This window comes from Sturnira hondurensis, unplaced genomic scaffold, assembly GCF_014824575.4.
Source record: "Sturnira hondurensis isolate 20B ecotype Veracruz unplaced genomic scaffold, ASM1482457v3 Scaffold0008761, whole genome shotgun sequence".
Taxonomy (NCBI): domain Eukaryota; kingdom Metazoa; phylum Chordata; class Mammalia; order Chiroptera; family Phyllostomidae; genus Sturnira; species Sturnira hondurensis.
This window is the reverse complement of record NW_028081392.1, coordinates 4,012,579-4,039,920: the sequence shown is the minus strand read 5'-3', so window position 1 is coordinate 4,039,920 and position 27,342 is coordinate 4,012,579. Positions and strand designations below refer to the sequence as shown.

Here is a 27,342-nt window from a genome sequence, read left to right as displayed (position 1 = left end):
ATAATATAGAGGGTACAGCACAAATAATGCCCCTTTTTATCACAAAATCTTTGATTACAAAATCAACAGCATGCAATCTGTAACATAACAATATCACACTCAAGCACACCATATGACATTTTAGGTGATATTTTCAAATTAAAACTACAAATTATTACATCCATATTATTACCCTACCAAATACACTCCAGCAGGCACTACTTCTGCCAGACCCTGTATTTTTTTAGTGTGCTGCAAAATTTCAATAATTAGCTTATGTGTGCAATGAGATAAAAAAGGTTGAAAATCACTGTCATAGAGAATAATAATAACTACAATAATAGTCTATAATAATAGTTATTATTATTATGGATCTAGGCTTCTAAAAAAGTATGCTCAATTCCAATGTGATATAAGAATGAATGGAGTCTCTGCTTTGGTAAATGGGTAAAATGCTCCATTTATGTTCTGTAGGGGTTCAGGTCTACTATATTTTTAGGTTGATCATAGGGGGAGTAATCTCTGATTTGACACCAGAATTATTTCAATTTTCTAGGTGCTTTCTGATTTATTTAAGAAAAAGAGGATCAGAACTGTGAACATTAAAATGATAACACAACTATCAACAAAAACAATCTAGCAAAGGAAACTAGAAGTGAAATAGAATCACAGAAATGGAGATCATTTGGAGGGTTATCAGCTGGAATGGGAAAGTGGAAGATGGGAGAAAAGGTACAGGGATTAAGAAGCATAAATGGCCTCCTTGGAGAAGTGTCTGTTCAAGTCCTTTCCCCATTTTTTAATTGGGTTAGTTGTCTTCTTAGAGTGAAGTCGTGTATATTTTGGAGATTAAACCTTTGTCTGAGGTATCACTGGCAAATATGTTTTCCCATACAGTTGGTTGTCTTTTTATTTTAATGCTGTTTTCTTTAGCCATGCAGAAGCTTTTTATCTTGATGAGATCCCACTGCTAGGATTGTATCCTAAGAACCCTAAAACACCAATCCCAAAGAACATATGCACCCCAATGTTCATAGCAGCACAATTTACAATAGCCAAGAGTTGGAAGCAACCTAGGTGCCCATCAGTAAATGAATGGATCAAAAAACTATGGTACATACACACAATGGAATTCTATGCCACAGAAAGAAAAGAGCTCCTACTTTTTGCAACAACATGGATGGAACTGGAAAGCATTATGCTGAGTGAAATAATCCAGGTGTTGAAGGACAAATACCATATGATCTCATCTTTAACAGGAAGCTAAACAACAAAACAAACAAGCAAGCAAAATATAACCAAAGACACTGAAATAGAGAACAGGCTGACAGTGACCAGAGGGGAGAGGGGAGGGAATTTCAGGGGAAATAGGGAGGGATTTAGAGGAACCTATATAAAGGATACATGGACAACAACTGAGAAGGGTGGAAATGGGAGGGAGAGGGGACCAGGGGGGGTGGGATGGGATGGGAATAATAGACAGAAAACTGTACTTGAAAAATAATTAAATAAATTTTAAAAAAAGAAGCATAAATGGTAGGTACAAAGTAGGCAGGGGAAGGTTAAGAATAGTATAGGAAATGGAGACACCAAAGAACTTATATGTACGACCCATGGACATGAACTAAGGGCAGTGATTGCTGGAGGGTACCAGGTGGAGGGGGATAAAGGAGGAAAAATTGTGACAACTGTAGTAGCATAATCAATAAAAGATACTTTAAAAAGAATAGAAATCCTACAAAATTGACAATTCTTTCCTCGCCCAACCTCTTTTGATCCATGATTCTAACTTATGAAACAGCTAGTGGGATGTGACACAAATGACTTAAAAAAATTGAGTTTAACTCTTTGGTTACAACCTACTGTGTTAGAAATGACTAAACACACCAAGGAAGTCAGAATTATCGATAAATATGGTGCTTGTTATGGTGGAAAATGGTGAAGAAAATTGAGATCAGCTAGCATGCCAAGTACATATGCACCTTCTGTGGCAAAACCAAGATGAAGAGGCAAGCTGTGGGGATCTGGCACTGTGGTTCCTGCATGGCAACAGTCACTGGCAGTGCCTGGACCTACAGCACCACTTCTGCCACCACAGTAAAGTCTGCCATCAGAAGACTGAAGGAAGTGAAGATGAGAAGAAGCTCCGCAATTTGAAATAGTGCTAGCCTGTAATAAATGGGTTATTTACGTAACAAAAAAAGTTGTGTTGAATGAGTTAAATTTTCAAGGGAAAGCCCCTAAAATAATTTTTTAAAACAGATTTCTTTTTTAAAAAAGATTTTATTTATTTATTTTTAGAGAGAGGGGAAGGGAAGGAGAAAGAGAAGGAGAGAAACATCAATGTGTGGCTGCCTCTGGAATGCTCCCTACTGGGCCTGGCCCACAACCCAGGCATTTGCCCTGACTGGGAATCGAACCACGCTCAGTCCACTGAGCTATACCAGCCAGGCAGGACCCCTAAAATAATTTTTAAAAGTTAAAATCTACACCAAATTTCATATTATCTTAAGTCTGTGGTCACATTAATAAAATGGCTTACCACAATGACTATAACATTATGTTTACATATAAAATAAGCTATATCTGCATGTATCCAAAATTATGTTTTTATATAATAAATACTTTGGGGTTCTTTCATAATGAACCATATTCTGTGGGATACAAAACACTGTTTCATTACAATATATATTCATATCAAAATGGTCCACTAAAAATCAGAATTATAGTTATTATTTAAAGTGAATAACAATGTTCTAAGTGTTAACATATCTTTTTAACATACATTTTATTATGTTATCACAGTTGTCCCAATTTATCCCTTTGCTCCTCTCTACCCAGCACCCCTCATTCCCTCCAGCAATCCTCTCCTTAGTTCACGGCCATGGGTCGTACATATAAGTTGTTTGGCTTCTCCATTTCCTATACTGTTCTTTAGATTCCCCTGCCTGTTCTATACCTCCCAATTTGCACTTCTAAATCACTACTCCTTTTTCCCCATTCTTCCCCTTCCCAACTGGTAATCATCCAAATGATTTTCATATATTCTGTTTTTGTTCTGCTTATTTGTTTAGTTTGTTTTTTAGATTCAATTATTGATAGTTGTGAATTCAGTTTTGATCTTGTGAGTTTAGTTGTGATCATAGTTTTGCTCATCTTTTTCTTAAATAAGTCCCTTTAACATTTCATATAATAATGGCTTGGTGCTGATAAACTATTTTACCTTATCTGCAAAGCCTTACCTGCCCTTCCATTCTAAATGACAGCTTTGCTGGATAGAGTAATCTAGGTTGTACTCCTTGCTTTTCATCACTTTGAATATTCCTTACCAGTCCCTTCTTGCCTACAAAGTTTCCTTTGAGAAATCAGGTGACAGTCTTATGGGAACTCCTTTGTAGGTAACTTTCTACTTTTCTGATTCTCTCTTTATCTTTAACCTTTGGCATTTTAATTATTATGTCTTGGTGTATTCCTCTTGGATCCAACTTGTTTGGGACTCTGTGCTTCCTGAACTTGTATGTCTATTTCTTTAACCAAATTAGGGACATTTTCTTTCATTACTTTATCAAATAAGTTTTCAATTTCCTGCTCTTCCTCTTCTCCTTCTGACACCCCTCTGATTCAAATGTTGCTAAACTTAAAGTTGTACCATAGGCTTCTTACCCTACCCTCATTTTTTCAAATTCTTTTCTCTTCTTGCTGTTCTGATTGAAAACTGTTTTTGTTCCTTATGTTCCAAATCATTTATTTGATTCCTGGCTTCATCCACTGCACTGTTGATTCCCTGTACATTTTTCTTTATTTCACTTAGTGTAACTTTCATTTCTGCCTGGGTCCTTTTTATACTGTTGAAGTATCCAATGAGTACCTTGAGCATCCTTATAACCAGTGTTTTGAACTCTGTATCTGATGGATTGCCTATTTCCATTTTGTTTAGTTCTTTTTCTGGAGTTTTGTTCTGTTCTTTCATTTGGACCGTATTTCTTTGTCTCCTCCTTTTGTCAGCCTCCCCGTGTTTGTTTTTATGTATTAAGTAGAGCTGTTTTGACTCCCTGTCTTAGTAGAGCACTGTAAGTTGGACTCGGCAGAACCTTAGGTAATCGCCAGGGTGGGGAAACCCCTGTGATCCAGGTTGACTGAGTCTCAAATATGGTGCCACAGCTCTGCGGCTCTGCGGGAGAGGTCTCGAAAAAGGAGCAATGACTGCTGTCTGGCCTTTGATGTTTTGTCTGGGAGGAAGCCTTCCCTTGGCAATCACCCTAATGCCAGTCACTTCAGTCTCTCTGTATGACACTGGTGCTGTTCAAGCCACTGCCTTCATAGTGAAGCCCAAAGAGAGTGCATCAGAGTAAGCCCTAAGTCCATTATGGGCCTTTTAAATGGAGATACTTGAGAATCTTGCAATTTCTTCTGCCGCCACAACCCCCATTGGTCTTTACAGCCAGAAGTTACAGGAACTTATGTTCCTGGCACTGGAACCTTGGCCTGTGTGGTCTAGTGTGGGGCTGAGATCCCTCACTCCTGAGATATCCCTCCATATTTGTATGTACCGTGTGTGGGTATGGGACCAGCCTGTTCTGTGTCTCTGCATCACTGCTCTTCCTACCCACCTGAATGAATGTGACTTCTTTAGTTCCTTGGTTGTTGGACTTCTACACAACTCTTTTTTCTCATGGTTCTTGGTGATAGTTGTTATGTAATTTAGTTGTAATTTTTGCTGTTGTTGTGTGAGGAAGTGAGCTGTGCTTACCTATGCCTCTGTCTTGACCCAGTTTTATTGTACCTTGTAACTTGCTATTAACTTTGACCTGGAAAACTAATTTATTATAATAACTAAACTTAGAAAACATAGTATCATTTTATTGGAACTTGTAGGAAAAATTACATGTTAAATAAAGCGGGTTTATATTTACAATCATTATACTTTATACATATAACTATTCATACAGAAATTAAGCCGGAGAATAGATTTGTTTACAAAAGACTAATTCATACTTTGCGCTGTTTCGGCAATTAAAATATTTTCTTCAAACTCACTGGTTTAGTGGCACCATGTAGAGCATGCTGATCTTCAGATACCAAGAGTTTCCAAAGCAGATTTCATTTCAGTGTGCTAAAACTTTCTATGCTGCAGCTGTCATTGTAACTATATAATTCTTACCTCAGTATAAGAATGCAAATCATACAAAGGTTGGCAAAAGTTGGTTTACAGGTGTATGTGAAACACAGTTTATTCTTATATTATTATTTATTAATTATTGTACCATTTATTTGCATTATTTGTCTTATTATTTCATATCCTTACTTATGATTTATCTTTCAGGTAATTATGGCTGGTAATTTAACCTACTTTTTCTTACACCTGTATAGTTTCTATACTTGTAGAAATAGAAGGAATTTCAATGGTATCTGTATTTCCAAGGCATAATTTCAACTCTGTTATGTGTGCTGTAAATGTGAAGCCACTGATGATTTTCCTGACTTAACTTCTGCTACAGGTGGGGATTAAAGGAGGAGGAAGAGGGCAAAGAAAAAGAGACAAAAAATTTCAACAATGGAATATTATATATAATAATGTAATTAATAAGCTTCAGCTACTTACAGCAATATTAAATGAAAAGGGCAAAACCCAAGATGACTACATACCATGTTATTCCACACCTATAAAGCTAAAAGAGAGGCAACCAGTATATTGTATAAAGATAGATGTATATCTGTATATATGCAAGAAATATATATGCACACACATACATACATGGAAATGAAAATACAAAAGTCAGAACAGGTATTAGCTCTGCAGGGGATTGGCAAGAGCTTTAAATACTCAAATGAGGAAGGAAGCACTTTGTGACATATAAACAATATTTATTCTTTAAAATATATTAAATATCCAATAATCAAAGACAAAAGTGAAAGGACAAGAAGAAAGAAAAAGAGAGAGCATACTGATGTACCACTACCCTCCCATGGTCTGAACAACACAGTTCCCATTTTACTACGAGAAAGAGTAAGAGGAGAGAGTACAAGAGATTATAAGGGAAATCATGTTTGTCATAATCACCCATGATTCAATATAAAAGCATATGCATTAAGGCAAAAGAGTCACCCTTTTTTCAGAGAGGATGTTTAGTCAATTTGGTCAGATAATTTTTTCACAATCTATCTATCATGTATAAACATATATAAAGTAGCATTAAGTTAAACTCCATTTTCTCACTTTTTCTAAAAACAGAACAGGATTTATTTTTCTTTTAAAATGGTTATGTATAATTTATATTTGTTATAGTATAGCAAAAATTATGCATAACCATATTTCCTTCCACTAATCTTCCCTGCTGAACTTCTCATAATTTTAAAGTCTACTTTGTATTTTGTCGTTTAAAAAAATTTTTTTTCTGTTATTGCTGTTCAAGTACAGTTGTTTCCATTTCCTCTCCACCAATCTGCCCAACCCCAGCCATCCTCGTTCCCTGCCCTTGATCCTACCCCGCTTTGGTTTTATCCATTTGTCCTTTAAACATGTTCCTGAAAACCCTTGCCCATTTCCTCCCATTATTCCCTCCCTATAGTTAGCTACTAAGAAAAGAGTGGTTACTGTCAGTTTGTTCTTAAATTCACTGTTTCTGTTATATTTTGTTTGCTGTCTTTTCATTTGCCTGACGATGTCATTTGGTGAAAAATATTTCTTAATTTTACCAAGTCCAACTTATTTTTTCTTTATTGTTAGCATTTTGTGTCCTTAATACAAAATTTGTGCCTAATCAAGACCATGGTGATATTTTCTTATGAGTTCTTTTAGAAGCTTTATTGTTGCACATGTTATATTTATATACTGATGCATTATACTGATGTTCTATGTATTATAGAACTGATATTTTGTGTATGTTATAAGGTGGGGGTGGAAGCTAATTTTTTTTCCATATGAGGATCCAACTGACCCCAGCGCCACTCCATTCTTTGTATTTGCCAATGGTACCTTTGTTGTAAGTTAGGTGACTATACATGGGTCGATTTCTGAACTTTATTCTTTGTCTTCTAACTTATCCTTAAGTCAATCCCAGAGTCTTAATTATTCTTTTATGTAGGATTGTTGTCAGATATTAAAAAGTTTACCTAAAAAGTAGTTCAATTACATTAGAGTACAGCATATGAACATGGCATATTATATAGTAAGATTTAAATGGATATTAATAAGCAAAATGATATAAATTTAAAATACTCAATTGCTAGGCTTATATTATTTACCTAATAAGAAAATAAAAAGTCTTTAAGCACCGAATGCTAAACTCTCCTGACTCTCATTGCCTGTTACACCAAGTCAACCCACATTTATCATGTCCCTATTCCACTCTAATAGAGACAATGTAACTATCAAAGCACTTATCTAGTATGTTATCACCACTGTTTAAAAATCTCCAATAAGGAATCACGCTACCTAATATAAAACTATATTATAAAGCCACAGTAGTCAAAACAGCATGGTACTGGCATAAAAACAGACATACAGATCAATGGAGTAGAACAGAGACCCCAGAAATAAACCCATACCTTTATAGTCAATTAATACTTGACAGAGAAAGCAAGCACATATAATATGTTAAAGACAGTCCATTCAATAAATGGTGTTGGGAAAATTGGACAGATAAATGAAGAAAAATTAAACTAGACCACCTTGTCACACCACACAGAAGAATAAATGCAAAGATGATCAAAGATTTAAATGTTAGACCTGAAGCCATAGAACTTGTAGAAGAAAACATAGGCAGCAAAATCTTGGACATTGCCCATAGCGATATTTTATTGGGTATATCTCCTCAGGCAAGGGAAATGAAAGAAAAAATAAACAAATGGGACCACATCAAACTAAAAAGATTTTTGTATAGCAAAGGAAACCATCAACAAAACAAAAAGATAATCCACAGATTTGGATAACACATTTGCCAATAAAACTGTTATGGGGTTAATATCCAAAATTTTTTAAAAACTTGCAAAACTCCATACTGAAAAACCAAACAACGCAATTAAAAAATGGGCCAAGGACCTGAACAGACACTTCTCCAAAGAGGACACGCAGATAGCCAATAGACATAAGAAAAGATGCTCAAGGTCACTAATCATCAGAGAAATGCAAATTAAAACCATAATGAGATGTCATCTCACCCTGGTCAGAATCACTAGCATCAATAAAATAACAAACGTGTTGACGTTTGAGGATGTGGAGAAAGGGGAACAATTTTGCACTGTCAGCGGGGATGCAGACTGGTACAGCCACTGTGGAAAGCAGTATGGCAATACCTCAAAAAATTAAAAATGGATCTTTGACCCAGTCATCCCACTTCTAGGAATATATCTGAAGGAATCCAAAACACAAATTTGAAAGAACATAAGCACCCCTACATTCATTGCAGTGTTTTTCACCATTGCCAAAATATGGAAGCAGCCCGAGTATCCGTCAGTAGATAAGCGGATAAAACAAGTATGGGTCATTTACACAATGGAGTACTACTTGGCTATAAAAAAAGAAGAAAGATTTACCCTCTGCAACAGTATGAATGGATCTGGAGAAAATTATGTTAAGTGAAATAAGCCAACAAACAAATACCATGTGATTTCTCTCATATATGGAATTTAATGAAGAAACTGAACTAACAAGGAAAATGGGGACAGACTCAGAGATGGAAAGTGACATGATGGTTAATGGGGGAGAGCAGAGTTTAGGGGATAGAGGGATTGAGCAAAAAGAAAAAATGACTCATGGACATGGACAAGAGTGTAGTGATTGCTGGGAAAAGGAGGGTTTAAGAGGACTAAATGGTACTCGAAAAAATATAATAAAGATTAACCACAACCCCCCTACACCCTTGCATACCCTGTGATATCTTCCCATTGTTGCTGCAAGGAGATGAGACCAGAGTGAAGAGCAATTATGAGGCTATTGCAATAATCCAGGCAAGTGGTAACAGTATCATGAACTAGAAGGAAGACAGTTAGGTGTTAATAAGTAGTCAAACTTTTAATATATGTATATCGAAGGCAGATTTAGACAAGATTGGGCATGTTCAGGGTGGTATGGCCATAGACTTAAGGCAGATTCAAAAGCAAATTTTGACTGAAGTTAATATGTCACAATGGTTATAAAAGCTCCCTGACTGCAAATCACTGGACATTTATCCTTGACCTAAAATCACCACTCAAGGTCTATAAACTTAGAATGACAACTATACATCATAAACTTCTTCAAAATGCTCAGAGAATCCAGAAATAATCTCTTACAGAATGTACATGGAATATCTAGAGCTATCAAAACTCCATTATTATTTCAATGAGTCAACAAATAAATTATTTATGCCTATTGTATCAGTGAAACTACAGGGGAGAAAAGTATATTTAAACACCTTTTTACTTACCTAATCTCTGCTCTCAGAAAAAATATATAATTTATTGCATAAACTTAATCACCCACATGAAAAAAACCCAATGTAGTGAAGAAGCAAGTGTGATAATAGCCCAATGAGTGTTCTGCAAACTCAGGGGAAAACCGGTGCACGAATGCAGACTTTGCAGAAGAAATTGGATCTATCCCTTAAGACACAAAACCCCATCCTCCAAGTAGTTTGCTTTTTAAGATTATACCCTCATTTTATATGATTTCAGAACAAAGTACTTTCCCCTCACAATATTTACCTGTTTGTAATAACAAATTAATGAGTGCTTTAATTAAATAATGTCTGTCACTCCCTCTAGATTCTAAAATCCATGATGGTAGAGACCATATCTGTTCTTTTTCACCAAAGTATTCTCAACATTTGATACAAAGTACACGCTCAATGAATTATTATGGAAGGAAAACAGAACGTACAAATATGCCAGGTTTTTTGGGCTCACATAAATATGATATTTATTTACTTAGTTATAACAGGTAATGTTATTCCAAAAGGCCTCGTTTTATTCATAGGGTAAACTCATCTATTTATTCAGAAAATAATTATTGAGTGCTTATAGTACATAGGCACTGTTTACGGGGTTGGGGATATGGCAACAAATAAGACACAAAGTCTTTATCCTTGCAGAACATACTTCACACAAACTATCCTCACTCTCGCTTCACTGGCACTCTCAAGCCATTCCTTGTGTGTAAAACATTTTCTTTCCTCCCTGTCATCATCTCTATCATGAAGTTGTCCTGAACACTCAATCCTCTGGTATGACTGCCAGAAAAAATACAAGATGCCCAATTAAACTTGAATTTCAGATATGCAATGAATGATTTTTTAGTGTATGTCCATCCAAATAATACATGTCCTGTCCAAAATTCAAATCAAAATGAATGTATTTGTATTTGCTAATTTTTAACTTCATTATCTGGTAATTTCCCCCTTTTCCAAATTTCCATTCTAATTGTATTCAGCATCCTAGAAATTAACATTTAATTACTGTCTTCAGTAGGATTTTTGTATGTTGCTCCATGTTGTAAGCACTTAACAAATACTGGATACATGGATTCAGAAATTAAAATTAAAATTAAGATTTATTTACAGAGATATTCTCCCCAAATGTAATTGTAATATTGGAAAAGTGAGAAAGAGTAAAAATGCTCAGCAACAGAAGACTAATGAAAATAAATGATCTTATATAGCCACCCAAAATGATAATCGAAAGACCAATTAATGACACTGGAAAATGCTGAAAATATAACAGTAAGTGGAGAAAAGGATATAAAGTTGTATTAACGGGAATAACTTCAATTTGTTAAAACTTTGCATATAATGAACAGTCAGATACACTCTTTAAAAATGCCAGTCATGAAAGAAAAAGATCAAGTAGCTGTTGCACATGAAAGGAAACCAGAGCCACACAAGTAAGGGCAATGTATGATCCTGGATTGGATATTGAAGTAGGAAAACAAAATTGCTAGAAAGAACATTCTTGAGAGAACCAGGAAAATTTGGTATGTACTGTGGTTAGGCATATATGTGGAAGGAGGAGGAGAGAGACAGAGAGACCTCAAAGCATAGAGGAGAGATTTAATTGTACTGTTGTTACAACTCTTCTATAAGTTGGAAATCATTTCAAAATAAAAGTTTAAAAACTAGTATAGAAAAAACATTACAAGAAAACAAAATATTTTTGGAGTGCTTAATGCTGGATGATATAATAAATGCTGATTTTAATTTTTTCTTTACATGTTTTTCATTCTCTACAATGAGCATGGATTACTGTGTTTTGCCCTGTATAATGTGCACCCACATTTTTGTGCATGCTACACATTATTTTATCCATGGTATGTAATCATTATATCCATGTATAATGCACATCCTTATTTTTTTCTAAAAAATTTGTATTAAAAAATGCGCATTATACATGGCAAAATACAGTATTATTATAGCTGGCAAATTTTTTAAATCACTTAAAGGTACTTTGAAATATATCATCCACAATTCAGACCTTATCAAATTATCTATTTTAATGTCCCATATTTATAAAGATCTTATACACCTCCAAGATAAATTATTTTTAACATTTTCTTAAATGATCATTAGAAAATAGAATAAATTAGAACAGCAACTTTCAAATGATGTGCTGCAAGAATTTTTAAAACATGCAGCATAGCCAAGATCTGAAAACAATCCAAGTACCCATAAGTAAATGAGTGGATAAAAAAGATGTGGTACATTTACACAGTGGAATACTAAGTGGTTGTAAACAAAAAGAAACTCTTACCCGTTGCAACAGCATGAATAGATCTGGAGAATATTATGCTAAGCGAAATAAGCCAGTCAGAGAGTGATAAATACCGTATGATCTCACTCATATGCAGAGTCTAATGAACAATATAAACGGACAAAATAAAACCAGAGGCATGGATATATGAAACAGACAGACATATCCCAGAGGAGTGGGGGCTGGGAGAACTTGAAGAAATTAGTCAAAGAACATATATGCACAGCCCATGGATATAGACAACAATGTGATAAAGGCCAGGGGAGTCGGTGAGGGTGGTATTAGGTAGGGGGAGGCAAAGCACGGGAAAATGGGACATCTCTAGTAGTGTCACCAATTTTAAAAAAAGATGTAATAACTATTTAGTCAGGGGCATAGATCTCTTTTTCTTTAGATTGTCAAATAAAAAAAATGACAACAGCCAACACAATAGCCATCCAATATGAATGCCCTGTCTTTAACAATACATACATAAGTCATATATAGAGCTGCATCTTATTGGCCATGTAGCATAGGAAGTTTGCATCTGATTGGATAATTCTGGGTACCGCAGCAGGTATTCCAGCAGGGAAAGGGTGGTGGAAGAATGGGAAAAAAACATACAGTGCATAAGAAGTGTAATTGGTAGGCACAAAATAGACAGGGGGAGGTTAAAAACAGCATAGGAAATGGAGAAGCCAAAGAACTTAAAAGTACAACCCATGGACATGAACTAAGAGTGGGGAAAATGCTAGAGGGAGGGTGGTGCAGGGTGGAGGGCAATAAAGGAGAGAAAAAATGGGACAACTGTAATAGCATAATCAATAAAATATACTTAAAGAAATAAAAATATTTTTCTTTTTTGAAAAGACCAACCTCTTCCCATGCACTTGCCACAGTAATTAATACATTATACAAACATATACGCATGACCCATGGACATGAACAATGGGGTGGAGATTGTCTGAGAGAGTGTGGGGGTCTGGGTGGAGGGGGACAAAGGGGAAAAATTGGAACAACTATAATGACATGAACAATAAATTTTTTAAAATCACATTTTAAAAAGCAATCCAGTTTCATAATTCTTCCCTTTCCATTGTGGAAGAATTCCATATATTCCATATATTTTCACTTGTTATTTGAAAAACAGCACTAAGCACCCTTTAGTTTTGCTAATACTGCTTGGTAGATTTCTATCTTTTTCACCCATTTTGTGGTTGTTTAAATGTCCTGAACTGCAAGAAAAAGTTCTGCTATTTTATTTTGTAGTATTCCGTGTGGTATATCTCTGACTTTCATATAACAATAAATATAAAGTCCGACTTCACCATAATAAATGCAAAGTTTAATTATAATGGAGTAAACAAAATTCTGAATTCAGAATATCCTTCTTCTGAAGGTAGGAAGAGGTAGGAACTGAAGAGGTCACTCCTGAATTAATATTATACCATGCTGAGAGAAAGAAAATGTGTATTCTGTCATGCTGTAAGAAATTAAATTTCTATAAATTAGCAACCAAAGTTGGTTTGATGCTATAATGAAAAATTTCTATTTATCGAATTAAAAATTATTTATTCATTTGAGTAAATTACTATTAATAGCTACTCAATTAACAAATGTCTTAATGTTTAATAGTTTTATTCAGGTCAATTACTGAAAACATATATTACTTCTCAAAATAAGTTATTCATTATAGCTCAAAAGGAATGCCAGTTCAATAGTAAATCAGCTGTAATGGGAATGCCACATATATTTGGCCTTGAAAATAACACAAATCCTATAGGCAGTCAGATTTCTGAATGAACATTAGAATACCCTTACAAACATAAGGAATTAAAAATAAAAGGAGCCAATCAGCTCTTGCATATAGAAAAAGTTGATAGATTTAACTCTTATGTTTCTTAAATAGCAAAATTTGATAATAGGGAGCTCAAGTCCCAGTCCCTTAGTCTTCCTTCTCTGCACCATGTACTGAAACCAGAGAGAAGGGGGGGCTGACAAATGCTTTTGTTGGGAACCAGTCTCTGGGCTTGTTAAATCAGTACAGAATTGTAACAAAATTGAAGGCCTTAAAATGATTCACATTAGCTGGGACACCTACTCTGGACTGAGTTCCATGTGTAAAAACACATTAGAGATTCCTATTTTGCAAAACTCTGAGAGGAAGGAGGCTGTGATAAGTAGCGGACTGTGTAATGGCAGAGTGAACATTCTTAGTGATTTTAGAATACCTAGTGCAGAGCGCAGTGCCTGACACAGAATGTATGTACTATAAATAAACCGTCAAATTAAAGAGCTTTAAATCTCCAAGACAGTACCTTAAGCTAAAAGGAAAAAGACAAAATAAACTTTCAGTTCTATTCTTTTAAAAAACGATCACCCAACAATTCTGTTTTTATACTGATTACCAAAGCATGCAATTTGGGTATTATCAAAATTGTGAAGAATATTTATTCTTTTATGCTTATGTCTGTGCACAAGACCACATAGATTCTATTTTACTTACTTTGTATTATGATAGAAAAGTAAATAAAAAATGGAGTAATTACAACACTATCATGTTTTTTATAAAGCCTTTGTATTTCTGAAATCATATTCACAGATTTTATATAATACTGACAAAACAGAGTATACCTATTACCACTTTTCAGATGAGAAAATTAAGGGTTAGAGAAATTAAATGGACTTTCCATTGCACACAGTTTAACTGGCTAACAGATCAGAGGTCTCATGACTCTAATAATAATAACATACCTCCAATGGCATACAGACAAAGCATCAATATGCCTCTGTATCATTAACTCATAAGAGGCTGAATAGAACTGATAAAAATTTGGAAATCTGTGATCCACAGTTAAAATCAGGAACAATGCAGATGAGTAAGCCTCAGATGCCATACTCCATGATACTCTCCTAACTCTGAAAAGGTGACAACTGGAACTAATGTGAAAATCCTATTCACAAACAATAATCTCATATGCTATTTTATTTTTATTTTATTTTTTTCCATAGGTTTTTAAAAATATATTTTATTGATTATACCATTACAGTTGTTCTATTCCCCCCTTCATTCCCCTCCACCCTGCACACCCCCTCCCCCACCATTCTCCCCCTCCTTAGTTTATAACCACGTGTCTCAAGTTCTTTAGATTCTATATTTCCCCCACTATTCTCGCCCTCCCCCCTGTCTATTTTCTACCTACCATCTATGCTATTTTCTGTGCCTTCTCCCCCCTTCTCCTCCTCCCACCCCCTGTTGCTAACCCTCCATGTGTTCTTCATTTCTATGGTTCCACTCCTGATGTAGCTGTCCTTTTGGTTTGCTTTTGTTTTAGGTGTGGTTGTTAAGAACTGTGTGTTTGCTGTCCTTTCACTGTTCATATTTTTCATCTTCTTTTTCTTATATAAGTCCCTTTAGCATTTCATATAATAAGGGCTTGGTAGTGATAAACTCCTTGAACTTGACCTTATCTGAGAAGCACTTTATCTGTCCTTCCATTCTAAATGAAAGTTTTGCTGGATAAAGCAATCTTGGCTGTAGGTCTTTGGATTTCATGACTTGGAATACTTCTTTCCAGCCCCTTCTTGCCTGTAAGGTCTCTTTTGAGAAATCCGCTGACAGTCTGATGGGTACTCCTTTGTAGGTGACTGTCCCCTTATCCCTTGCTGCTTCTAGGATTCTCTCCTTCATTTTGGTCTTGGCTAATGTAATTATGATGTGCCTTGGTGTGTTCCTTCTTGGGTCCAACTTCTTTGGCACTCTCTGAGCTTCCTGGATTTCCTGGAAGTCTATTTCCTTTGCCAGACTGGGGAAGTTCTCCTTTATTATTTGTTCAAAGAAGTTTTCCACTCATGGCTGTTTCTTTTCCCCTTCTGGTACCCCTATAATCCAGATGTTGGAATGTTTAAAGATGTCCTGGAGGTTCCTAAGCCTCTCCTCATTTTTTTGAATTCTCATTTCTTCATTCCTTTCTGGTAGGATGTTTCGTTCTTCCTTCTGGTCCATTCCATTGATTTGAGTCCCAGTTTCCTTTCCATCGTTATTGGTTTCCTGGACATCTCCCTTCATTTCAATTAGTTTAGCCTTCATATGTTCCTCTAATTTGTGACTATAATCTACCAGTTCTGTGAGCATCCTGATAAATAGTGTCTTGAATTGTGCTTCTGAGAGGCTGGCAATTTCTCGGTCGCTTAGAGTTATTGGTTCTGGGACTTTGAGTTCTTCTTGCGCCATCTTTTGGGCTGTTTGTGCCTGTTCCGTAGCAGGATCAGAGACCTAAAGTGTTCACTAGAGCAGGGCAACTAAGTCGCTGGGTTGTGATGTTGTATGTGGGGGCGGGGTCAACGAGGGACAATGGCTTCCCGTCTGCCACCTGCCGCCGCATCCCCCACTGGCGCCGCAGCCACCACTGTCACTAGGCCCACGCGTTTCGTTCCACTGCATGCAAGTGTGCCACTGCTGTCAGCCCTCCACCACTGGGTTCGCCCCCTGGGGCCTGCGTGGTCCATCTCACTGTGTGCGAATGTGCGACCTCGGTCAGTCTGCTCCACACCCCGACTGGTTCCGGGCTGCCTGCGCGCCTAGGTCGGGGATCTGTCTTGCCCGACCCAGCTCCAATGTTGGATCCGCCTCTCTTACCGTCCCCGTTGAACGGTTCTTAGTTGTTGGACTTCCGTATAATTCAGTTTTCTGGTCTTTGGGTGTGTCCTAGTTCTCCAAACCTTTGTTGTATTCAAACTTGGTTGTGGGAGAAGGCACAGTGTTTCCACCTATGCCTCCATCTTGGTGGAAGTCCTCTCATATGCTATTTTAACAAGAAGATGTAGTTACTCTTGACTTTCCTTTCTTTCAGTCTCACATTCAATTTATTAGCAAATGTTATTGGTTCTATCTTTAAAATATATCTAGAATTAAAACAAATGCTTGGCACTACTTCTGCCACTATTTTCTTGGTCTAAACCACTACCATCTTTTGCTTAGATTATTGCCATCACCTAACAATGAGTCTCTAGTTCTGCCTTTGCCTCCTTTATACTGTATTCTTTCTTATTAAAGCATCAATTTCACCAAGGCAGGTATTTTTGTGTTTTGTATTCCCAGAACTTAGTATAGTATCTAGCAAAAGTAGTCACTGAAAAAATATTTGCTTAATGAATAAATGTAGCAGTAGCCAGAGTAATCACTGTAAAAGGTAAATTACATTTCTACTCCCTTGTTTAAAATCATACCCAATTCCCTCCTTTTAACTAAAGGTCAAAGACAAAGTCCTTAAAATGGCTGCCAAGACCTTGAATAATCTAGCCCCCCAGAGAACTCATCTCCTACTAATCTCCTTTAGTAGCCACACTAGTTTCACTGATGTTCACTTTCTGCCTGTCTGCTTGGAGTGTTCCTCCCTCGGCCATATATCCTCCAGACCTTCTCTGCTCTGCTCGAACTCCACTTTGTCAGTGAGGTGTTCTCTGAATTAATATATATATATATATATATATATATATATATATATATATATAGTGGATTTTTATCCACTATAGTATATTTTTATCCACTATATATATATATATATGTATATGTATATGTATATGTATATGTATATGTATATAGTGGATTTTTAATGTCTAGAAGATAAAAATAATTTAAAGACAACCAGAAAACCACTATCCACCTAAAAAATTTAACAGCATTTTCCTAATAGCAACAAATAATTCAATCACTGTTTACACCTTCTCTACTACCTAACAGGTTCGTTTTTACATACAGCTTGCTTCTTTTCTACCCCTTACGCCAAACAGTTTGCATCAAATTGGTATCGGGACCCAAATAAAGTCTATACTTTGTCACTAGATAATATATCCTCTGGGTCTCTCAATCTATGAACTCTATTTTAAAATTCTGGTTTAAAAAACTGAGTTATTTCTCTTATGGAATGTATTTCTCTAGATTTTGTTGAATGCACATTTTGATGTTATTTAACAGGCTCCTCTGCCTTTATCTCTCATGGTGGTTAGGGTTAGAGAGTTTACAGATTCAGGTTGAAGTCCCCCCGGCTCCGCCCCCTGCCCAAGACTTACTTAGGTGGGGTTACATAGGTGCAACAGAAGTGACTGATGGAACAGAATGAAATCTCTACATAGGATGACTGAATGACTGTCAGAAAGACTGATCACAAAACAGACGCAAATTGAAGTGTATTTTCAACCAAGCTAAAAGGCATTAATAAAATGACACAAGACATGAAACAAAACATGTTAGCATGAGCAAAAAATATCAGAAAAAAAGTAAGAGAACTTAGGAGAGTATTAAAAAATATATATATATTGTTTTTTAATAGTTAAGTATTTTATTTATTTTTTAAATTTAATTATTGTTCAAGTACAGTTTTCTGTCTTTTACTCCCATTCCAGCCCACCTCCCCCAGTGCTCCCCACCTCCCTCCATTTCCCACCCCCGCCTTAGTTTTTGTCCATGTGTCCTTTATACTTGTTCCTCTGAATCCTCCCCCCATTTCCCCTGAAATTCTCTCCCCTCTAAGTATCTCAAAAACTGAGAATAATCTACAAGAAACAGAGAATTAAATATAACAATTTTTGTCTTAAGAGAAATAGAAGGTAAAAAATGTAAAACCAAAAATATACGAAGACATAAAAGTTTTTGAGTAGAAGAAACCTATACTGAAGCCAGGCAAAGATCCATCATGTGGATAAAAAGAGAGCCTGAAAAGAGAAAACCGAAGCAAGAAAACAGACTATCTACGACGATATTTTAAGACAACGTTCATGAACCAAATCATTTTAAAGAAAACATAGGTTTGCGCAAAAAGGCACAATGAACAAGTGACTTATAAGGGAAGGAAAATTAGATTGTCATCAGATTCCAAGCACAGAAAATAAAGCATATTTTAAAACAAACAAGGAAAGAAAATACAAGGTAAGAATTTTGTATCCAGCCAGACTTAGTTTCAAGTATAAAAGCTACAAACAGCTAATAACATGAGAGAATTCAAGGAATATTGTTCCCATAAGGGTGTCCTGAGGAAATCATTCTAAGTTTCAGGAAATCAAAATAACAAAAGAAACATCAACATAGAATTGTTGGCAGTAATTAAATATATAGTTTCTTATAGATCTAAGGATAAATGAGAGCAAATAGGGAGAGAACAGCATACATAATGACTATATACTCTAAGAATGTAATAAATCTTTTTTAAAATGGGAGAAAATATAGATATAAGTAAAAAAATTAAAACTATTTTCAGTAATCATAATGAGAGGAGGAGTATTAAGAATATTACTTGTGAGACTGTTGTGTATGTTCTGTGGCATAAACTAAATAAGCAAGTATGTGTGGACTTTTAATTCTATCATAACCTGTGTCCTAACAAAACAGCATCTTAGTGTGAGAGAAAGGGAAGAAAAATGTATTATAGAAGAGGTTAGGTTAAAACTCCACACCCCTAAAGTTGAATTGGATATAACCACATACATTCATGGGTAAGGTTAAAAAATTAAATATACATACAGATGTCTATATGTATGTAGGTCTACACATATACATTTATTCATGTATGTGTGTGCATGTATCACATATATATTTCCTAGTTCTGCCCATTGGACAGGACTACAAATAATAAATAACCTTGCAATAAAACACACCCCTAGAAATCAAGTTGTGGTCTTGAAATAAACTTTCTTACAATTTCTCAGTTTCTATTCTAAATTTTGGGTATTTGTACCCTCTCATTTCTGTTGATTAGATTATATGACTGCACCCTAATTATAAAGCTTTATGTATAAATAATAACCTACTCATTATACTCTTAATGTGATATAAAAAAGTATATCTATTTTCCATCCTGGGTACTCGCACAGAGCTGTGAATCACTATGTGGTGCACATGAAACTAATATAATATGGTACACCAACTATACTTAAAACAATAACAACAAAAAAAAAAACCTTGGTATTCTATCTGAGAAGAGTGACTTTCTAATGCTAATAAAGTGACTCATTGTGGGCTCCTAGATAGATTCAGGATTGACTATGGGGTTAGCCCAAGCTCAAAAAATGAAAGGGCTGAGGATTGCATTTAATCATATGACCACTGACTTAATCAGCCATATCTATGTAATAGAACTGCAACAAAATCTCTGGACACCAAAGCTCACTGGAGCTTCTTCTTATGTGAAGACACTGATGTGCTAGGAGGGTAAATAGGCCATGACTCTCAGGGTACAAGGCATGGAAATGCATCCAGAATCCTTCCAGATGTATCCCTATATTCTCTTTATACTCTCTTTTGACTGTTCCTGAGCTGTATTCTTCATAATAAAACTGTAGTTGTTAAGTATAGTGCTTACTTGAGTTTTATGAGTCATTTAGGTGAATTATGAAGCCTGAAAGGACTGTGGAAATCCCTGAACTTGTAGCCAAGTTGGTTAAAAGCATAGGTGGCTTGGGCACCCCCAAGCTCATCTGAAGTCTGAAGTAGGGGAAGTGTTATGGAGAATTGAGTCCTTGAACCTGCGGAGTCTGGTGCTAACTCCAGGGAGTCACTGTCAGAACTGAACTGCAGTCCACCCAGACGCTGTGCAAACAAACAGGGAAAGTAATGATCAAGGAAGGAAAGGCGAAGTATACAAACATACATTGTGCATGTTGTCGCCTACTGCTAGTGCTGAGAGGACAGAGGACACATGCGCATTTTGAAACTACAAAAATGTTAGGGCTGAGTATTTTTCAGTTTTGCCCCATTCACGATCTGCAGAGGATTTCTTCATACTGTCCCAAAAGTTGTAAATTTTAGGACTGTCATTCAAATTGAAGAGTCAACCTAATAGCCCATGTAATGAACAAGTTTCTATTTCATGAAGGAAAAGAAGTTATGAGTCAGCAGTGAACAGAACATTCAAATTTCATTTGACTACAGGTTATTTTTAATTTTACATTGTTATTACAGTTTTAATTCAGTTTAACTCTTACAGAAATTATATGTTTGGAATAAGGCTAGAAATTTACCATTCTAATGAATTTTATTTGGTGCCAATGACTTATAAACTGTTGATGACCAAACAGTACTGTTATTTCTAACAGTACTGAAATAACCCTGTTAGAAACAGGTATTCATATGCACTGATGTTGGAAATGAAGAGTTATAACTCTTGAAGAATATGCCAATATCTAATAAAACTGCATATGCACCTATCCCGAGACTCAACAATCCACTTGTAGAAATTTACCCTGGAGAAATATCTCTGACATAAAAATATGAGTATACAAGATTATTCATTAAAATATTTTTAATGGCAAAATACTAGAAATAACTTGAAGTCCCATATAAGAGACTGACTGAATAAACTATGATACACTCACACAATGGAGTATAATGCAGCTATAAAAAATGAAGAAGATATGTATGAGCTTTTATGGAATGATTTCCAAGACATATTTAACAAGGAAAAAAAAGCTAAAGTGCAAAGAGTACCCACAGCCTGCTACATTTCATGTTACAAAGAAGAATATATAAGAAGATAAACATTTTGCTGCTAATTTATGCTGAAAAAAATAAAGGAATGTGAGCCAGGGGCAGCTCTTCCTCACAAAGAATTCCAATAAATAAATACAGAAAACTGATGGGAATAGAAAAACCACTTTTGGCAAATACCACAATAATTATTGGAGGTAAAAATCAATAGATGCTAAAAGTGGGTTAAAAATGTTGTAAAAGAACAAATTATTTACATTCTCTTGTACTTCACCACAGGATACTTACTCATTAAATTACAAAGGCAAAACAGTAACTTTAAAGTGTGTGAAGTGGGTCAACATTTCAACCCAGGGATCACAGTTAATAACATCACCAGTAAACTGAAATCTTGATATATGAAAAAAGATACAACAGCATTTATAAGTATTCCTGCCAACAGCACTGATTATGAGGAAATATCAGTCAATCCTACTTTGAAGGACATTCTAGGAAATACTGCCTTTTCAAAAGTGATCATAAAAGACACAGGAAAACTAAGAAATTGTCCCAGATTAAAGAGACCAAGAAAACATGATAAGTAAATGCAGTGTAGGATCCAGCACTGGATCTGGATCAGAAAAAGGACATTAAGTACTTTCCAAATGTGAGCATTTTATGTGGCTATTATAGAATCATCAAAGTCAACAAATTACTAATGATAAACACTACCAACTAATCTACAGACCTATATAAATTTTGCCAATTATCCTCTGAATGTCAGAGATGAAAGGCACAGGAAAAAATTTGAGCTGAGTCAAAAACCAGATATTCTAAATATCCAATGCTCCTTCCACTGTCATATAAATGCAGTTTTTATATACAAGGATAAGTCAAATTCATCAAGTAATTTCAATAATATGAACATTTTTAAGTACATTAAATAACAACTTTAAATATTAACTCATTACCAGACAAATTATACTCAAATAGTCACAAATTTGTAGCACAGTAACTGAAGCAATCAAATAAATAAAAAGATTAATTGAAATACTGAATAACACGAAAAGGCATTACTGCATCAAACAGGATTATCTCCCTAGTGATTTAAACCATTTTAATTTACAGGGCTTTCTATCAACCACGGATGGTAGTTTGGGGATGATTTAAAAATGTATCATATTTAGAGAGGCGACATAGTGTAAGGGGAGGGAGATGAAGGGAGTAGGAGAGGAAGGGTACAGTGGCGAGGATCGGAAGGGAAGGAGAGAGTTAAGTAGAGAGTTAAGAGGAGAGATGAAAAGCATACAGTTAAATAGCCTTTGGTTCTTTCTGAGTCCTTCCCACCCCACGTCTTTACAACACTGCGTTGACTTTAGAAGCCTCCCTTGTGCTCCAGCGAATCTCTCTTTTTCCAGACGAGTAAAGTGTGTCAGAAAGATCCTAAGGACATCGTTGAATGCAGGAGCTAAGCAGCAACCTTACGATGCCACAGCCCTGCTGAAACTGAAATTTCATTATCCTCAGCAGAAAATATAAATATGTGAAAATTTTGTGAGAGTGCCACAAGTTTTTTATTTTATTTCTTTTGAAGGGGTTATGTATCATCTCTAAAAAAGTCTCTTTCAACTATCATTGACTGATCTTAGATTTCTGTCTATATCATAGGCTCCTCTTCCCATTTACAGCAAATAAAGAGAAAATAGAAAGGTCTTTATGAAAGTTATCAGGAAGACGACTTTCATTTTTCCTTGGAAGAAACAAGGCACTTCTGTATACTTAAAAAGTGGAATTACTACTTTAGACAGAGCTGATTCCCCACATTCGCATTGAGAACATCTTGATAAAACGAAAGACCATCTCTTCTACTGCCAGAATATGGATCTGGTGAAAGATCCTAGCTCTCTGAAGATGTTTGGAAATCACTCATCTTAAAGAATTAGATTTGACAAAAAGATGTAAAAATTCAAAAAAGAATATGAGGTCTGTCCAGAAAAAGTCCAGCCACTGTTAATATAATGAGAATGGTTTGCGCAACATCAATGTAACCTGGCAGCCAAAGAGAGTGGACTGGAATGTGCATGTGTCAACAATGACCAGTTCACTGCACTAGTCAGTGGGGGCAGTGGATGTCTGTTGAGTGAGTGTGTGTACTGTGTGGCCGTCATATTCAAAATGACTGAGTAAGTAGAGCAACGAATCTGCATCAAAATTTGCAATAAGCTTGAACATTCCTCTGCAGAAACTATCTGGATGATTCAGTAAGCTGCAATTATGGGTAACTGGTGATTGGCAACTTCATCATGACAATGTGCCTGCTCATACGTCACATCTCATGCAGTTTTTTTGTGAAATATCAAATCACTCAGGGTACTCAGCTCTTCTATAACCCAGATTTGATGCCCTGTGAGCTCTGACTTTTCCCAAAACTAAAATCATCTTTGAAAGGGAGATTTCAGACCACCAATGACTTCAGGTAAACACAACGGAGAAGTTGATGGTGATTGGGAGAACTGTGTGAGGTCCTGAACTGCCTACTTTGAAGGAGACTGAGGTGTCATTATCCTATGTACAATATTTCTTTTATCTTCTTCATAAATTTCTCTATTTTTCATGTTACAAGGCTGAGTACTTTATGGACAAAGGATAAAGTATGCATCGGAGAAAAAAGTGTTTCTAAAAATTAAAAATAATACCTTTACGAAGAACAGAAAATCTTCTAACTAAAGACAGAATATCTGAATTGAAGATATAAGCACGTATAGCACTTATTCTTGTTGGGCACATATAATTTAAAGATTTCCACAGATGTTCACATCGAAATAGCACATAACTTCCATTGTACAGATATACAGAAACTTCAGAAAAGAGTTTATTTAAGATTATTTAAAATTAGAAGCTGTTTTCAGGTTATTAATTTTTATATTGTCTTTTTAAAAGGAATCAATGACTATTAGAAAGATTAGAATGGATTTAACAGTGTAAACAATAAATATCAATAAAGTCTCTCTCCTCCCAGAAAAACATGTAAAAAAAGGAAAAGCTAACCTATTTCATTCGATTTGGTAAAAAGATGATTAGGGTTTACATATAAGGAGACACAGCCATTACTCAGGGTTAGAAAACACAGATTCAAATACCTAAAGCCAATTTTATGTTTCTTTCAAAATGTCTTGATGTGTCAAGCAGTGTTCCTGTTTTTGACTGTTTATCACTATTGTAATATGATCGAAGAGCTACTCAACAACAAAAATTACCACCACAAACTGCAGACTTTTTTACCCTTTTGTAATTCATTGATAAAATACACACATATATTTTTTGAACCGAGAGACAGAAACATCGATGTGAGAGAAACATTGATCTGTTGCCTCCTGCATGTACCCAGTCTGGGGATTGAATCTACAACACTCTGGTGCACAGGACGATGCTCCAACCAACTGAGCAACCCAGCCAGGGCTAAAGTAGATACTTTTAAAAAGTTAAAACAACACTCAAGAAGGAAACAGTAATTTCAATTTTCCTAGTATATACTAGATATTTTTAATATACTTAATTTCTGTACGGTCAATAGGTTTTAAGTGGATTTCCCTGCAAGAAGATGTACAATGCGGGGACACTGCCAGCAAAAGGACTGATGAAACAGAGCAACATGTACGCTTTAGAAACAGAAATCATCTGTGAGATTCAAAATACTAGATCTGTGAGGGGGAGTCTTATCCAAAATGTATCTTTCTTAATCTGTATAAAATAATTAAGCTAAATTCTTCTGCCTAATTGTCAAGCTGTAGCTCATTACTTAAATTATCGTAAAGTGCATTATACTGGTGATGTGATGTTTCACTGTGGAATTAAGTGGTAACTCTTGACAAAGTGGTTATCATCATGAGATAATTGACCTCAGTTGAGAGTTAAGCATCCTGAGGCAAAGTTGAGTGTACTTAATCCTGGCAGGTTAATTATCTAGTGATCATGGAACCTTGAAAGGTATTACTCTTAAGAACTATTTGCAAGAACCATTTGCAAGATGATGTTATTCAAAAAATTTAATAAAAATGAAAAATCAAGTTCTTTAGTCATATATTGCTAGTCATGTAATGACTGCACAGCAGCTTGCATTAGCAGACCTCAATGGGCGTAATTACCTGCATGTAGAATGTCCTGTACCAACCTGATTGCATCTGAGACTAACTAACAAATGGTTGTCACTGAAGGGAAATGTTTTAAACTTACAAGATGTCAGAAACAAATTAAAAATATAATACAACATCTAAATAATTTATATACTTAAAGTGGTTTCAAAACAACCTTAACAAGCCAACCAATAAATTCAGATTTGCAGTTTAAAAGTACAAAATGCAATGTAACAAGTTACCAAGAATTTTAGTTGAGGCAGCATATAAATTTGTATCTGTGCATTTCCACAGCTTAGTTAAAAGTAAACCACACAGATCAAAATCAAAATGAGATGCTATTCACTCCCATTAGGATGGCTACCATAACCAGGAATGCCCACCACTTGCCCCCATAGCTCCAGCGAGGAGACGTTTGCCAAGCAACTTCACAGAAGGAGGAAGCAACCCGACCCTGCCTGACATGGAAAATTCCACTCACCAAGCCCACCTTTTGGCACAAGTCTGCCTTTTTAAAAAGCCCACCTTCCTGTGCAAGCCCACACTGTCTCCACCTCACAAAAGCAGCCAAGCAGAGCCAGCCCTGGAGCAAGTTCAAAGGATCGTCCTTTTCTCTGTGCTGCCTCCCTCGTGCTGGAGCATAAGCTTAATAACATCTGTCTGGAAATTTCTCTGGGGTTTAGTCTCAATTTCTATCTTGGGGAACTCAATAACACCAATGCTGACAACAATTTCACTTCTAGGTATATAACCAAAAGTCCTGAAGGCAGGGACTCAAACAATACTTGTATATTGGTGTTCATAGCAGCATCATTCACTAAAGTCAAAAGGTGGATAAACAAAGGTGAAATTCTGCTACATGCTGTAACATGCATGAAGCTTGAAAACACTGTTTAAGTGAGATAAGCTAGGTATAAACAGTTATTGTATGACAGTGTCCACACAGGTATCTAAAATAAGGAAATTCACAGAGACATGATGAAATAGTGGTTATCAGAAATATGGTGGGGTGGGGAGATGGGGAGTTACTGTTCAGTGTGTACAGTGCTTCTGTTTGGGATGATGAAAACTTTCTGCAAACAGATAATGGTGATGAATGCACAACATCATGAGTGCAATTAATGCCGAGAGATTGTACACCTAAGAATGGCAATTTTTATGTTGTATTTTTCACCACAATTTTAAAAAGTAAATTATATAATTTAATAATTTGTTTTTAGCACAGTAATGCGGCATTGAGATTCCTGTAGACACTTCTATTTTGTTTCAGGATGTGCCGCATGAAATATTTTCCAATATTCTTTAGAGAACAAGGATGTAAAAGACCTCTACTGAAGACACTGAAGATACAACTAAGTGGAAACACATATTGTCTTTAGAGACAGGAAAAATTAACATAATAAAAAATACCCATGTTACCCAAAACAATGTATAGATTCAAGGCAATTCCTATCAAGATTACAACAATGTATTTCACAGACTAGAACAAATACTTCACAAATGTATATGGAACCACAAAAGGCTCCAAATAGCAATAGTAATCCTGTGAAAAAAAGAACAAAGTTGGAGAAATCAAGCTACCTAATTTAAAACTATACTATAAGGCCACAGTTATCAAAGCAGCATAGTACTGGCATAAAAACAGACATATAGATCAACGGTACAGAATAGAGAGCCCAGAAACAAACCCACACCTTTACAGTCAATTAATATTTAACAGAAAAGTAGCACATACAGTGGGCTAAAGATAATTTATTCAATAAATGGTGCTGGAATAATTGGGCAGATATGTGCAGAAAAATGAAACTAGACCACCTTCTTATACCACACACAAGAATAAATTCAAAATGGATCAAAGACTTAAACATAGCCCTGGCTGGTGTAGCTCAGTGGACTGAGCGCAGGCCTGGGAACCACACAACCAGGGTTCGATTCCCAGTCAGGGCACATGCCCGGGTTGCAGGCCAGTTCCCAGCAGGGGACACATAAGAGGCAACCATACATTGATATTTCTCTCCCTCTCTCCTTCCCTTCCCCTCTAAAGATAAATAAATAAAATCTTTTAAAAAG

The 27,342-nt window shown here is 35.8% G+C and overlaps 1 protein-coding gene and 1 pseudogene across 3 annotated transcripts in view; one reads left to right on the top strand and one right to left on the bottom strand.

The window, feature by feature from the left end:
* The window catches only part of ADK (adenosine kinase), a 594,334-nt gene that overhangs the window by 168,699 nt on the left and 398,293 nt on the right, over nt 1–27,342 (bottom strand). The window lies entirely within an intron of this gene.
* LOC118993428 (60S ribosomal protein L37a-like) lies at nt 1,741–2,136 on the top strand (annotated as a pseudogene).